Source organism: Argiope bruennichi, chromosome 6 (genome assembly GCF_947563725.1).
Source record: "Argiope bruennichi chromosome 6, qqArgBrue1.1, whole genome shotgun sequence".
Classification (NCBI taxonomy): Eukaryota; Metazoa; Arthropoda; class Arachnida; order Araneae; family Araneidae; genus Argiope; species Argiope bruennichi.
The window spans coordinates 52,976,419-52,991,142 of NC_079156.1; positions in this window are offsets into that span (position 1 = coordinate 52,976,419).

The window sequence follows — 14,724 nt, forward strand, 5'->3', positions numbered from 1 at the left end:
CCTGCAAACTTCCACACCACATCAGAGGGAGGATGTTTGGCTCTGACTGATTTAATGTGCAACAGATATCCTTACACGACGGTTCTTCGGCGGAATCGGTCTCGAACCTGAAACCCTACGGTTCGCTAGTCGATACCTTACCACCAGGTCACCGCGGCCCTCTTAGGGTTTAGTACAAACTTCAATAAAAATCAGTTTGAATCTCAAAATTCAAATGGTTTTAAGAATACAATACCAAATATCCCTCAGTAGCTCACATATATTATATAATATTAGATAATATTCGCGATATTGAATAATATTATTGAATATAGAATAATATAATATAAACTCAAGAAATATTGTACAACATTGTGCAACATGCAGTGCTACCTGGGTCACTGCTCTATCCCAACCCGCTTTTTAGTTACTATGTTCACAAGCAGATATTAATTCCAAAAACGTGTTTTTCGGATTCAGGTGGGTTGAAATGTGGAATTTCGTCAAAACCTAGATCGAATTTTTTGACGATGACACTATTTTCTCTTTTTGTACTTCATGCATGTGAAATTAAAAATATCACTCTGTTAAGAAATATTGGAACCTGGTCGCTATATCTTTTTCTGTCGAAAAAAATAAAATCCTCTATATATAATGTCTCTCAGTACTTAAAGACACCTGATGTCCATTCAACGAAATTACGGTGGCCACCCGAGACGCCTGGATATCATTGCAAGATTCCGCTCTCTTTCATTAAGTGTGATTGATTGAATGTCCGAACTGCGTGATTTGCTCGTTAAATACACTTTCTCAGATGTTTTTGGAGAATAGAGGAGTTTACTAAGAAATTTCAAAAATTATCAGATAATTTATATTTTAATAGCCATCAGCTAAGCAGGTTCATCTTTTTCCTCTTTTGTATATCAATTCCTTCAGGACATGGGCTTTTATTGTATTTTATAAGGGTGGGAGGTGGGATAGAAAATTTTCGTTATCTTAAAATTTTAATAGATCCATTTATTTGAATAGGCAGTGTATTTCAGTTTTTAAGAAGTTAAGTTTCAGTTTTTAAGAAGTTTAAGTTTTAAGAAGTTCAGTTTTCAGTTTTTAAGAAGTTTTAAGTTTCAGTTTTATATCTTTTGCAGCATTACTGGATTTTGAGTTGTCGAACCACCACTGCTCTTGTAAGTAAATAAATGCAATCAATATAAATCGACTTAATGTGTTTTTAATAGAAAAAGCAAAACTTGACTTGAAAGAATTCAATATGCTTCTTTTATTTTATTAACTTCATATTACAGTGAAAAGAATGGAAAAATGATTTGTGCAATGAATTTTTAGATATATGGTTCGAAACGTAGCATAGTTCACAAGTGTACTTTCTCGCTCACATAGTTAAATTTGTTAATCTAGCTCGTTTTACTGAAATAATAAGACATATACATCGACAAAAAATACAGTCATAATTTTAAGTGGGCTTTTTCTTAGGGCTTACACTTTGTGAGAATCGAAAATGTTGATACTCAATAAAATTTTCAGCTTGAAACTTTTAACGATTTAAGTACTTTCTTTATCATAATGAAACTGTACTGCTTGAACAGTGTAGTAACTATCCAATGAACAAATAATAATTGTTCTTAACTTTCAATTTAATTTGTTACCTATCAATCTATATATTTCACGAAGTTAATTATTAACACTCAACGATTGTTAGTCGGCGTCCTGGCATAGGGGTAGCGCATCTTCCCCGTAATTTGGGCGTCCCGGTTTGGGCATGGTTGTTCTTCCTGTTCTATCTGTGAGATGTGTGAATGTGCCCTCCTGTCAAAAGGAGTTGTGCAAGCGAATGAATGATGCGTGAGTAGTCAAGTCGTACTCTTGGCCCAAGATGGCTCTACAATAAAAACAAGAGGCGCTTCCCTTTAGGCTTAAATCGGCTGTCTTTAAACAGCGGGCTTGTCCGTGGCAAGTGCCATAAGAAACAACAAAAAACGATTGTTATGTTATTATGTTCCGTTTTACCAACAGAAACAAAATTTTGCAAAGATAATCAAGAAATTACTTTTTGAAATAATTTCCTGCCATTTTATTTACATAAAATTAAGTCCTAAAATAATTAATGTTATTACTTAAAATGCATATATATTTTGAGTAAACAAGCTACCATTTCGTAAGAATTCTGATAAAATTCTATTTTGCATATATATTGATACAAAATATCAAATATTATTATTACTCATGGCATCTCTTCACGTCCTAGTTTCAAATGTTTTGAATGAAATTGAATGCCAAAACTGTTTTTGGTGAATATGTGGATAACAGTTTTGGTTGTGACAAATTTATTTACTTCAGCAAGATGTTTGTTGACTTTAGCTTACGTTGGGGAGATTAATGTTTCGTGACACGTTTCGCGACAATTTAATATATATAATACATTCTTCTGAAAAGTGAGCCATTCTTCTGAAACCAGAATGATAAAACTATTTACATATTTGAGATTCAAATTTTCACCAGTAGAATGCAACTCTTTTATCCCAAATAAACTAAATAATCATGAAAATTGATGAAAAATATTAGCGTATTCTAATATTCAACTGAATATTGTGACCTTTAACTATTTCATTGCCATCATATTAAAAATAAAATACACTTTACAGTATTCTATCCTTTATTATGTTCAAATCTTATCTTATCCTTAATTATATTTTGTCGTTCAATTTTTTATACTAATTTTTAAAATGTCAGGTATATGTTTACTGCCATTTAATTTTTGAAAAGTTTTGAATTTTAACCAAAATATAGTCTTGTGGGTAGCAAACTGTATATTATTTTATAAAAGGATCTTACTGAGAAAACTGTGGACCTTACTGCAGTGGCCTGGTGGTAAGGTCCCGGCTTCGGAACTGGAATGTTTCAGGTTCGTGCCCCGATTCCACGAAAGAACCGTCGTGTAAGGAGATCTGTTGCACGTTAAATCCGTGATGACCCAACGTCTTCCCGCTAGTGTGATGTGGAGAGGGGGGTGCTAGCTCAGGTGTCGTCCTCGTCATCTGACCACGGTTCAAAATGACGAGGTCCGTCCCAAAATCGCCCAAGTGTTGCTTTAAAACGGGGCGTTAACTAAACCAAACCAAACCAAACCTTACCAAGAAAACCTAATAAAATCCAAATGTTTAAGAATAAAAAAATATCGATAAATGCTTTAATTAATAAAAGGGAAATTAATTTAAGTTTATAACAATTTTATAATGAATTAATCTCCACATATATTTAAATCTAAAATGCATAAACAGCTTAGTGACATTAATTCAAACTCTTAGTGTAATTTCAATTGACCATACTCCACCACTTATATAATTTAAATGCTATAATCTTTTAGAAGCGGTTAATCTAAGAAAAACACTCAATATCAAGACACACTTAATATTAAATAGCATGTAAGTGTTTTTTTCAAGTATATGGAAATATATTATTTTCATTATTTATGTTAATTTCATTTTAAAGTCAAATGATGTACGATGTATATATATGCAATTTAAAGTAATTACAACTTTGCTAGAATATTTAAATTTAAATAATCGATTAAAATGTTTAGAAAACTTCATACTTTTTTTTCAATATTCCTTTCTATTTTTAAATTTTAGTAATAGATAATTAATTTAGAATTACTTATTTTTAAAACTTTGTCCCTGATTTACACGTTTTTAATAAAGAGAATATGCATCGTGCTCTTTAATTTTTTTAAAGTTGTTTGAAAGTTTTGAGAAAACACAAGATTAATACAAGTTTAGACCTTGTTATTTAACTATGATTCAAAAATCCGAGATCCATATTTAAAATGAGATCCCGTAGCTTAAAATGAGCCGTAAATCTTACAAAATTAAATGCAGTCCAATATGATTAGTTTTTCCAAGTTAAATTAAATTTCAATTTAATCAATTAAAATTTTCCTTTTACTTGGTCATATAATTCTAGTGTATCATTTACAAAGATCTATTTTTTGGCAAACGTTTTGTAATTATGTTCAAATAAATTTTAAAATTTTCTTTCGTTACTAATGAAGCTATGTAGAAGTACTGACTCTCAAAAAAGTTTTAGATTAAATTTACAAAACCAAACTTCTAAAGCCATAAAAACTAAATTCGAAATGTTTAATATCTTTCTAGATTTTTTTACTGAATATATAAATAAAGTAACAACTATTTTAATTTGTCCTTACGTTTCATAGTAATCTTCAGTTCGATTAAAAAATAAATATGTTTCCAACCTGTTTTTGAAAGTTGACCACTAAACTATTGTAAATAAAATACTGTTCAACATTAATTAAATTAGATGAAGAAATATATTTACAATTTATTTTTAAAGATAATATGAAGTTGCGGAGCATTTTAAGATATTTTTGTGACAGTGAAGGCATTTTTTTATATGAGCATATACGCATCTTGTATCTGAATCTGTTGATTTCATTAGATAATGATTTGTTGTTGTGACTTATGGCACCTTACAAGCCAGCTGACAGTTATCTGTCAGTGATTTAAGCCGAGTGAGTGTCTCTTGTTTCTTCAGTAGCTCCAATTAGGGCCAAGGGTACGACTTAGCTACTTCATGCGTCACATTCGCTTGCAGTCATATCTGCTTTTAAAAGAGGGCACATTCACACGCCTCACAGATCGAACACAGGGTAAAGAACAACAATACCCAAACCGGAAATCGAACCCCGGATATCCAGATCACAAGGAAGACGCGCTACCCCTATACCAAGACGCCGGCGATAATGATTTGTTTCAATGTAAACACCAGTGAAGTCCTTGGTGTGATCACTGAAATGTACAATGAAACCTTGAAATACTCTTAGGATCCTGTGTACGTGCGATGCCATTATTTATTGCATATAGCAAGCATTTCCGACTCAGCATTGCTATGCGATCCAGTATCATCTTAGTATAACTACCTTTTCTTAGAAGTCGGTAATGATCATTAAATTTTACTAGGGAATACTGAAATGCCAATAGGATCCCGCATACAGACGCTATCTGCATCTAGAAAGCATCTTTAAAATAGCATTGCTATGAAATATTGATCATCTTGGTACAACCCATGCTCACCCCAGAAATTTGTAATCCGTTGCCGAGACAACAATTTTATTACTTCTAAAATTCAATAACAAGAATAATAACGAAAATTTGCATAACCAATATTTATTTAACCTGCTGTTGCTCAAGTTTTATCTTTCGTATGCTATCTTATTATTTCAAATCTTGTAATAATATAATAGAAATGAGTTAAAATATGTCACTCCCTGACTGAAATAGTCTATTTAAATTAATGCTCTCAATCTAATACGCTTTTCAGATTAACTGCACTTTATAGATAAGCCTCAAACCGTTACATAACTCGCAGATATATTAGGGTGTCGTAATATCATTAGTTTAATGGCATAATGATTGTATAGTCTTAACATGCTAAAAGCATTTTCAGACATGCAAATCTGGTAAAATATAACAAGATACAGTATTTATAGATCAGAAGTCTTTCGTAATTTTGTGATGCGAACATAAGGTATCATAAATTTTTAAGAATAATTTCGGTTATAGAAAGTTGAATGAGAAAATACCGAGACATATGAAACAGAAATAGATGAACATTTTTATTTACAAATAATTTCAATTATTAGTTAACATACAATTAAAACAGTGATTGGTATAATAGCACGAAAATAAAAATATCGTTAGAGATTGATATAGTAACATCAAAATAAAAATATCATTATTATAAGCAAATGGAAAGAGAAAAATATTTATGTTTCATTTTTACAGAATAAAGGATTTCTAAATATTGATTTAATTACTTCCATTACTCGTAAAATATGTAGGCAAATGTTGACTGGAACTTTTTCCCTCTAGTGTACAAAATGTAAGAAGTAATATAATAATGTAATATTAATAATGTGATGTAATATTATATTATAATATTACATATATATGTAAATAATGTAATGTAGTAATATAATAATGTAATATTAATAATGTGATGTAATATTATATTATAATATTACATATATATGTAAATAATGTAATGTAGTAATATAATAATGTAATATTAATAATGTGATGTAATATTATATTATAATATTACATATATATGTAAATAATGTAATGTAGTAATATAATAATGTAATATTAATAATGAAATTAATGTAATAATGTAATATGTAAATATTGGCAAACATTTCTGAAATATCATAAACATTTGAAAATAATTTTGGTAATCAAAAGTTGAATGACGGGCATATGAATTAACGAAACATAAAAACGAAATTGAGGAAAATTTTATTTTCATTTATTTTTCGTATCTGGTTTTACATACCAGTTAACATATCAATGAAACAGCGATTGATATAGCAATACCAAAATTAAAATATCATTATTATAAACAAATAAAAAGAGAAAAACGTTATATTTTATTTCTACTGTATAAAAGATTTTTATTAGTTTTTCGTCGTATTGTATAAAATCTTCAATTTTTAACTTATAAACTTTCTCGCTCAATTTGTTTTTGTTCAGATGATTTATTACTTTTTAAAAGGAATTTTGCGCATTCTAATTTTTAAAATATAATAGAATGCCACAAAAATGCATTTAATAATAAAATATATCATCTAGATCGTTATATCAAATTACTCGGTCAGGGACATTTTTATTCAATTTTTCTTTTACTTGTTTAGAGTCAAAAACAAAAATAAACTTCCAACTTAAGGCTATAAATGTCATCCTGAAAATGCATGAAGGTCGAAATTTCCCTAGATAAAAAAAAAATAAGAAAAAAAATGCAAATATCTCAGAAACATCTGTTTCCTCGAGATACTCGGATTTCATTTCTGGGATCTTCAAGCTTCGATGTTATTCAGAGGAGAGATCAGAAAGTGCAGATTATTTTGTTTCGAAGCATACAGCTTACACCAACATTTCATTTTTACTTGTAAACAAAAGATAATATTTTAAGTTTTGCGTTTGACTTTCTGAAAAACAAGATAGGGAAAATCTGTGGCATGTTTTAAAGGGCCGGCGTCCTGGCATAGGGTTGCGCATCTTCCCCGTGATCTGGGCGTCCCGGGTTCGAGGCCCGGCTTGGGCATGGTTGTTCTTCCTTTTCTATCTGTGAGATGAGTGAATGTGCCCTCCTGTGAAAAAGGGGTTGTGCAAGCGAATGAGTGATGCGTGAGTAATTAAGTCGTACTCTTGGCCCAAGTTGGCTCTATGATAAAAACAAGAGGCGCTCCCCCTCAGGCTTAAATCGGCTGTCTTTGAACAGCGGGCTTGTCCGTGGCAAGTGCCATAAGAAACAACAAAAAACGATTGTTATGTTATTATGTTCCGTTTTACCAACAGAAATAAAATTTTGCAAAGATAATAAAGAAATTACTTTTTGAAATGATTTCCTGCCATTTTATTTACATAAAATTAAGTCCTAAAATAATTAATGTTATTACTTAAAATGCATATATATTTTGAGTAAACAAGCTACCATTTCGTAAGAATTCTGATAAAATAAAAACAAGAGGCGCTCCCCCTCAGGCTTAAATCGGCTGTCTTTGAACAGCGGGCTTGTCCGTGGCAAGTGCCATAAGAAACAACAACATGTTTTAAAGGGTATTCGGTTTCTCTGCTTTCACCTATAGAAAATTGGTCATTCTATACAATAGACTACTTTATTATAAAAAATATTTATCATACCTAAGAATTTATAATTCATTAAAATATGTTTTAAAACAAAATAATTCCGAAATCTTTGATCTTATGTATTCTGAGAAATTGTGATGAAACATATTTTTATCTGTGAAAGGTCAAGTTAACTTCATTTGAGAATATGTTGATGTTTCAAAGAGTGAAAAGCATTATAATTTCCCGAGTTGATAGTACATTTTGAGTTGAAAAATTTTTAATAGCTATGAAAATTCTGTATTTATGAAAATATTCAGAAGACAAACTCCCAGTGTAGTAAATATTTATAGTTTCAATTTTTCACTGCAGTAACAATGCTCTTAACTCATGAACTTTTAAAATATAGTTGGAAATGGTTGAATAATGAATGATAGTGAATACCAATTTAATGCGTCAGGTGGTTCAGATTTCCAAAAAAAATATGAGACGTAGGGAGGAGGAGGGCATACTTATATATAGAGACAATCAATAATCATCTACATGCAATCAAATAATAACTGGTATAATAACCTCGACTAATCATTATTAAACTTTATAAGTATATCTTTATTAATAATGAAAAGGAAAGGGTGTGTTTGTTCTTATTTTAATGTGTGCGTATTGGCCAAATGCCCTTCTGCTGTGAGGTGTGAAAGGTTGGTTTTTAGTTTAGTTTAATTATATTAACATCGCATTGTAAAGCAACAATAAGGCAATTGGGAGACGGACCTCGTAATTTTGAACGACGGTCAGATAACGAGGACGACACCTGAGCTGGCACCCCCCTCTCCACACCACACCACACCAGCGGGAGAACGTTTGCCCTGACGGATTTAACGTACAACAGACCCTCTTACACGTCGGTTCTTCGGTAGAATCAGGTCTCGAACCTGAAACCCTACGGCTCACGAGCCGAGACCTTACCACCAGGCACCGAGGCCGCGAAAGGTTGGAGAACTGATGCGAGTCCTCGTCTTTTGAATGTAGTCCAAAATTATGAGGTCCGTTTAAAATCATATCATTTATGAGTTATTGGGTTAGCATAGAAACATACCGACAGATGATCAACTATTTGTTAGAATCTGCTCAAAACTTTGCTGAGTATTTATTTTAAATACTGAGCCTATGAACCAAATTTTATTTGCCCAGCGCTTTGCGTTTTGTAATCATTTAGTTAACTTGTACTCAATCAGCCAGACAGTACGACATGTACGTTCAAAATTTGAAATACATCTGCAAAGTTGATCAGGATTTCATATACGAAATTCCAGCCATCTATCTTTAAGGGCTTTTGAGTTAACTTACTCACAGACAGATGTATTGACTCAAAAAAAGGCAGATATTATGCCCAGAAATATGTTTCACTAACTCTGGGAGGTCTGTAACACGAGATTACTATAATTTATCTATACTTTGTATACCGAAAGTAAATAAAGCAGTTACATTAACATGAAATACATCAGATAAATGAAGTGCACATTTATATTTTTCATAGCGTTAAGATATTATGGGACCGTATTCCATTAGAAAGGTTTGTATACACAGTGAACGTTAGCTAAAATAACAGGACCTCAATGTCTGGGCAGAATCATGTACATAAAGTTATATCTAAACGATTTAACTCAAATTAAATATAAGCAATATCTTCGGTGAGCAAGCTGATAACCAAAAGCAACTCATATATAAAAAAGTCTTATGTTGTTTTAGGGTTAAAGCTGAATGAGTACCAACTGTGTAAAATAGAAGTAACATGTAAGAAATTATTTCATGAAACAATTATAAATTTTTGAAAGTTTAAAAAATTTTAAAGGAAATTGAAAATGCCATTTTAATTTTTTCGATGTTTTATACCCAATAACATTTAAATATTCTACAAAAAGCATGAAACAGAAATTCAGCTTACAATCAAGGAATAATAACCCAGATTCTCGGATAAACTACATTGCGAAAGAACTAAATCATTTCATTACAAAATAAAATATTATTTGAAATACAATTCAACAGCAAAAAAAAATTCTATACATTTGAAACATGATTTCATTTACATAATATTTTCTGGAAATGGTTTCTTTCAGCTAAAATACAGATTTGAAGCCTTAGAAAAAATATTTGGAGACGAGACAGAAAAAGAGCCAAATCAAATGTATGCTAGTAAAATAAGATATATACTCAACATCCAGAGTGGAAATAGCATATTTCTACATCCTGTCAATAATGAAAACAAACCTCTTGATGTCAAAATAAACTCTTCGCCCTGTACTTGAATTCGATCAGCATTTTAGCAGAGATCACGTTTGACGCATGGTGTATAAAAAATGAAGCAAAACAAGAAATATGAATACCATATTTAAATATATTTATCTTTTGCTATTAAAATAAGTATTTGAATATAACTCCGGATAACTTTTACATAGACAGCATATATATTTTTCCAATCGAATTATTCTGTAAAGCTTTTTCATCTCTAAAAGTAGGTATTTTTTACATCAGAAATCTTTGAAAATTTATATAAATTTCGAGATTTTTTTTTAACATTTTAATAAAAGCTTTGATAAAATCAGCTAAACAGATCCCACTGCACATATCAAGCTTTCTATATCGTTGAGAAGTTAATAAAAAAAACGTCAGCTAATTTTGATTATGGATTTTTAAAAAATTAAAAACTTATTTTTCTTTTAATTTTAGATTTGAACTAATTTGAAAAGCATTCCAGTTTTCAATATTGAGTTATTATATAATCAGCGCTATAAAAGCGAAAATGTCTGTTTATTTTTTCGGGGTTTTATTATCGCAAAAAATTGCTGAAATATTGAATATTATTAACACAAAGGTTGCACATATCTATTTTGTGCCCTTTTCTATATCAACTTAGGGCAAAATCGGCTTTTAAAAATTATTCCATATTTAGTTAGAAATTAAATGAGATTTCAATGATTTTGTTCAGTTTTTCATGCAATAATTTCTCATATATCTATTTTTGAAAAATGATTCATATATCATTTTGTTGTGTATGCAATTATATTTTTAAAGAAGTCAAATTAAAGGCGCTATATATTTTTTAAATTTGAATCCCTTTTGCAAGAAATAATTTTAAGCCTAATTTGTAATATTACTTCTTTGATGTTTCTAAATTCTGACCAATTTCAAAATTTTAGGAAAGTTTTCACTCGTGTGTTTTTGCAACAGTTAAATTTATGGTTTTTAAAGTATTGATTTCTTTTCACATTACTTTTTATTCATTTTGGTGGTAAGCACATATTTTCATGTGTAACAGAGTAATGAAGTAATGATTTCAATGACAAGGATTTCATTTTTATCCAATATCGTGTTTGATTTGCAAAATTTTTAAAATCCTAATTAGTGCGCAACCGAGTCTAGTCTTTATAGAACGATGTGGAAATATGGTTTTATCGAAGAGAAAATGTTAAAAAAATATTAATAAAAGTAAAAATTATATTTCAAAACTTGAGAAATTCTACCAATATGGATTCCACGAAAATTTTGATATACTTCTGTATTTCTTTTCTAATCTATATTACTGAATGTTTTATTCCTGAATTACATTTGAGAAACTTTTTGGGTATATTTCTTTTTAACTACCATGGGAGGCATATTAACGTACTTGAAATATATCTCAAATCAAAATATTTTCAAATAATATTTATTTTTATGAATCGGAAAATTTGGCTTATGTCATTGGGCGTTTTCGGTAGGCGTTTTTACAAGTCCATATAAAATGTTTGATGTATTTATTAACAAAATACCCTATAATTCCCAAGTTTCCTTTATTCCGAAAACTAATTGCACCGGAGTGCTTCGCATTTATGAGGAAGAGAAGCTTCCGGTATGGTGGTTGGTTCTCGCTACTTGAGTGGGTAAAGAAGTGGAGAAATTAGAGAGAAAAATTAGAGAAATACATTGTTCATTAAACTTAATGGCATAAGTATGAAGTATGATAAGTATAAGTTTCAGGTTTCACATTGATTAAATTTTATAGCACATAAAGAGATTGATTAGTAATCCTCAACTCCATCATCATTGTCAAGTAAAAATTCAAATACTGATATCGCCTTCCCCATAAGGAAGAATATCGTAACTGCATTGAAATCAACTATTACCGCTGATATCGCATCACTCAATGGTACACTGAATGAAAAGATAATGCATTCAGAGGCCAGCTGTCAATTATGCTGTTTATATATTTCTGTCTTTCCTTTCACCGCTAAAAAGGAATATCAAACCTTATTTCCCTTCTACTTCAAGTTTCTTCGTATTGTCATTCTTTGCAATTGAGAACGAATAATAAAAGAAATGGGCCGTTTATAATTTGAAGTGTTTTTGAAATCACTGTCTTATAAAACTGCGCAGTCCATACGACTGTCGTTATTTAATCTTAATTTTTATGTGGAAATTAATATTATTTACAGCAAAAGACAGCTTCAAATATTCTGTAATAAATTATTTTTAAGAAGTTTATTCATTTTTAGAATGAGATCAAATGCATTAAAGTTTCAAAACAAGAAAGATAAATTTAAATCGTGTTTGATAAATAAATGGCAAAAGCATTTACGGTATAAAAAGTTTGGCAAATATTAAGTTTAATTAGCTGTACTAATTGTCTATTTAAAAACTTAACCAAAATTGTAGAAAAAGATTTTTTCCAATATATTTATTAATTAAAAATTAAGTAGAATTTTGACATCGTCGTTCGATAACGTTTGAAAACCCATTATTATATAAAACACTAAGACCATTTTAAATTTTCAAAAATTATTTTTTAATAATACCAATTTAGTTATAATTGCTTTTAATCTTGTTAGTTTTTAAAAAATATCGTAACTTTTGACGATAGATTTTATTGTTTCAATAGAATTTAAGTTTTTTTCACGGTTTTAGTAAGTACTTATTCGAGTCATTTTCTTACATTGTTGAAAACAGAAGAATAAAGCTTCTGTGTATTGTACAGAAAATTAGAGAACTGATAAAGTGCAATCAGAAAATAAATTATCCGAACAATTATGTTTTTAATGAAAATATGGTGTTACAGGACTTGACCTCTTTTGGAAGTTTCATGTGCAGAATAAACAGAACAGGAACACAACTATTAAATAATAAGCATTTTTATCTATCACATTTGGATATTTAAAAATTACATTATTGAAAGAAATATGAACATGTTATGTATACATTTTTTAATTGATTCAAGTTCCCAGCTGATTGTCAAATGTAGCTAATTTGCTACAAAAATAACTACATTAAAGATGTTTTATAACCGAAAAAAATATTGTACTTTATCTAGAACGGTAAAAAATAATATCTTAAATATATTGTGACAAATCTGTAATATGGCATCGTTAGCATTAAAGTCCATATCTTTCTGAAATCGTAAAAATTGCTTAAATTTGAATAGATCCGAGTTTAAGTGAACACCATATTCTTTCTAATTTTTATTATTTATATTTTCACTTTCTTTCAATAAAGAAAACATTTTAAGGTGCGTTATTTCATTAAAGTTTTTGGAAAAATAATTTTAATTTGACGCTTTGATTTCAATGGAATTCCCAAAATATGCCAATTGTAATTTAGTTACTTTATCTAAAAATTACAATAAAATTTAAATGAAGCATTATGCAAAATTATTACTTCCATTTAAAAAAAATAAGTTCTTATGCACTGGATTCCATTTAAATCGATTTTGAATTGAAGTCGTATTACCTTCAGACGATTTGCAATTTTTTGTCAGAAATTCGAAGAACAGCAAGTAGTTCTCGTTTGTGAAACTGCTTTTTGTTTCCATTTCATATTCAACTTAGATTTTGAAAAACTTTGTAATAATATCGAGTAAAGAGAAGGGAAATCGCATTTAAATACTACTTTAGATTCTCATTTATTTAGAAACATCGATTTTATAAACACAGTTAGGGTGTCTTTGGCTCATCATATAACGAAGAAGAAAGTGTTTAAGAGTAAAATGCTTCAAGTATTAAAATCAAATTTTACAACGAGAAGGAAAAGAATCATTAAAATAATTAGTTCTGTTTAATTAATATACTTAAATCCAATGTAAACAGAAATGAATACAAAATAATTGAGAATATAAAAATTCTTAAATTTTAAGATTCCATACTTTAAGAATATTATCTGTCATCTATATTAATTTATTGCTTTTCGTATAGTGTGCTATACCCGACCTAGCCAGAGGCCAAGCGGGAAACTTGATGGGGCTGCCGAAGAACAACTTCACTTAGCACGAGAGAACAAATTACACTTGATGACATTGGACCCTTTTAAACAATAAACAACTCTCTAGGGAAAAAAAAGCACAACATTTTACATTGCATATTAAGTTGTGAAACATTAAAAATACATAAAATACTTTAAATGAGTGTTAACTTTTTACATTAGGAAAGAGCTAAACACAAAAGATTTAACAAAATGTCCCTAATGCAAGATTTAATTACTGGAATTTTTATCAGTTCTTCGACTTTTAGAGACATCCAGTTATTGCTTTTCATAAAACACATAATAGATGAAAACCATAATCTTTCAAAAATGTAATGGAATAAGATTTTGGAGGAAAAAAATTGATTTATCGGGCTAAAATGGAAAGAAAAAAATTTTACGATTTTTCTTTTTATTTAAATATGCGTTAGGACTTAATATATTAGGACTTAAATATACCATTAAGAAATTAATAATTTTAAAAATTATATAATTTTAAAATCCATTTAACAAAAAAAAATGCATTCTTAAATTGCTATTTTCAAAAGGAAATGTAACACCTTTTTACTAAGAGTTAATAAGTATTCGTTTACGTGAAAAGTAGTTTAATGTTTTTGTGTCCGATTTCTGATGACGTCATTCAAACAAGAGCAAAGTTATGAAACTTTCACTTCCTGTCTACAAGTGTTAATACAACGATTCATGCATGAATTTTATAAAAAGATATGCTGAAATCCGATTAAAAATATCTTACCCTGATTCGTTCTGAAACACATTATAAGTTTGATAAAAAGTTTGCTCAAGATCTTGATTTTAAAACAGT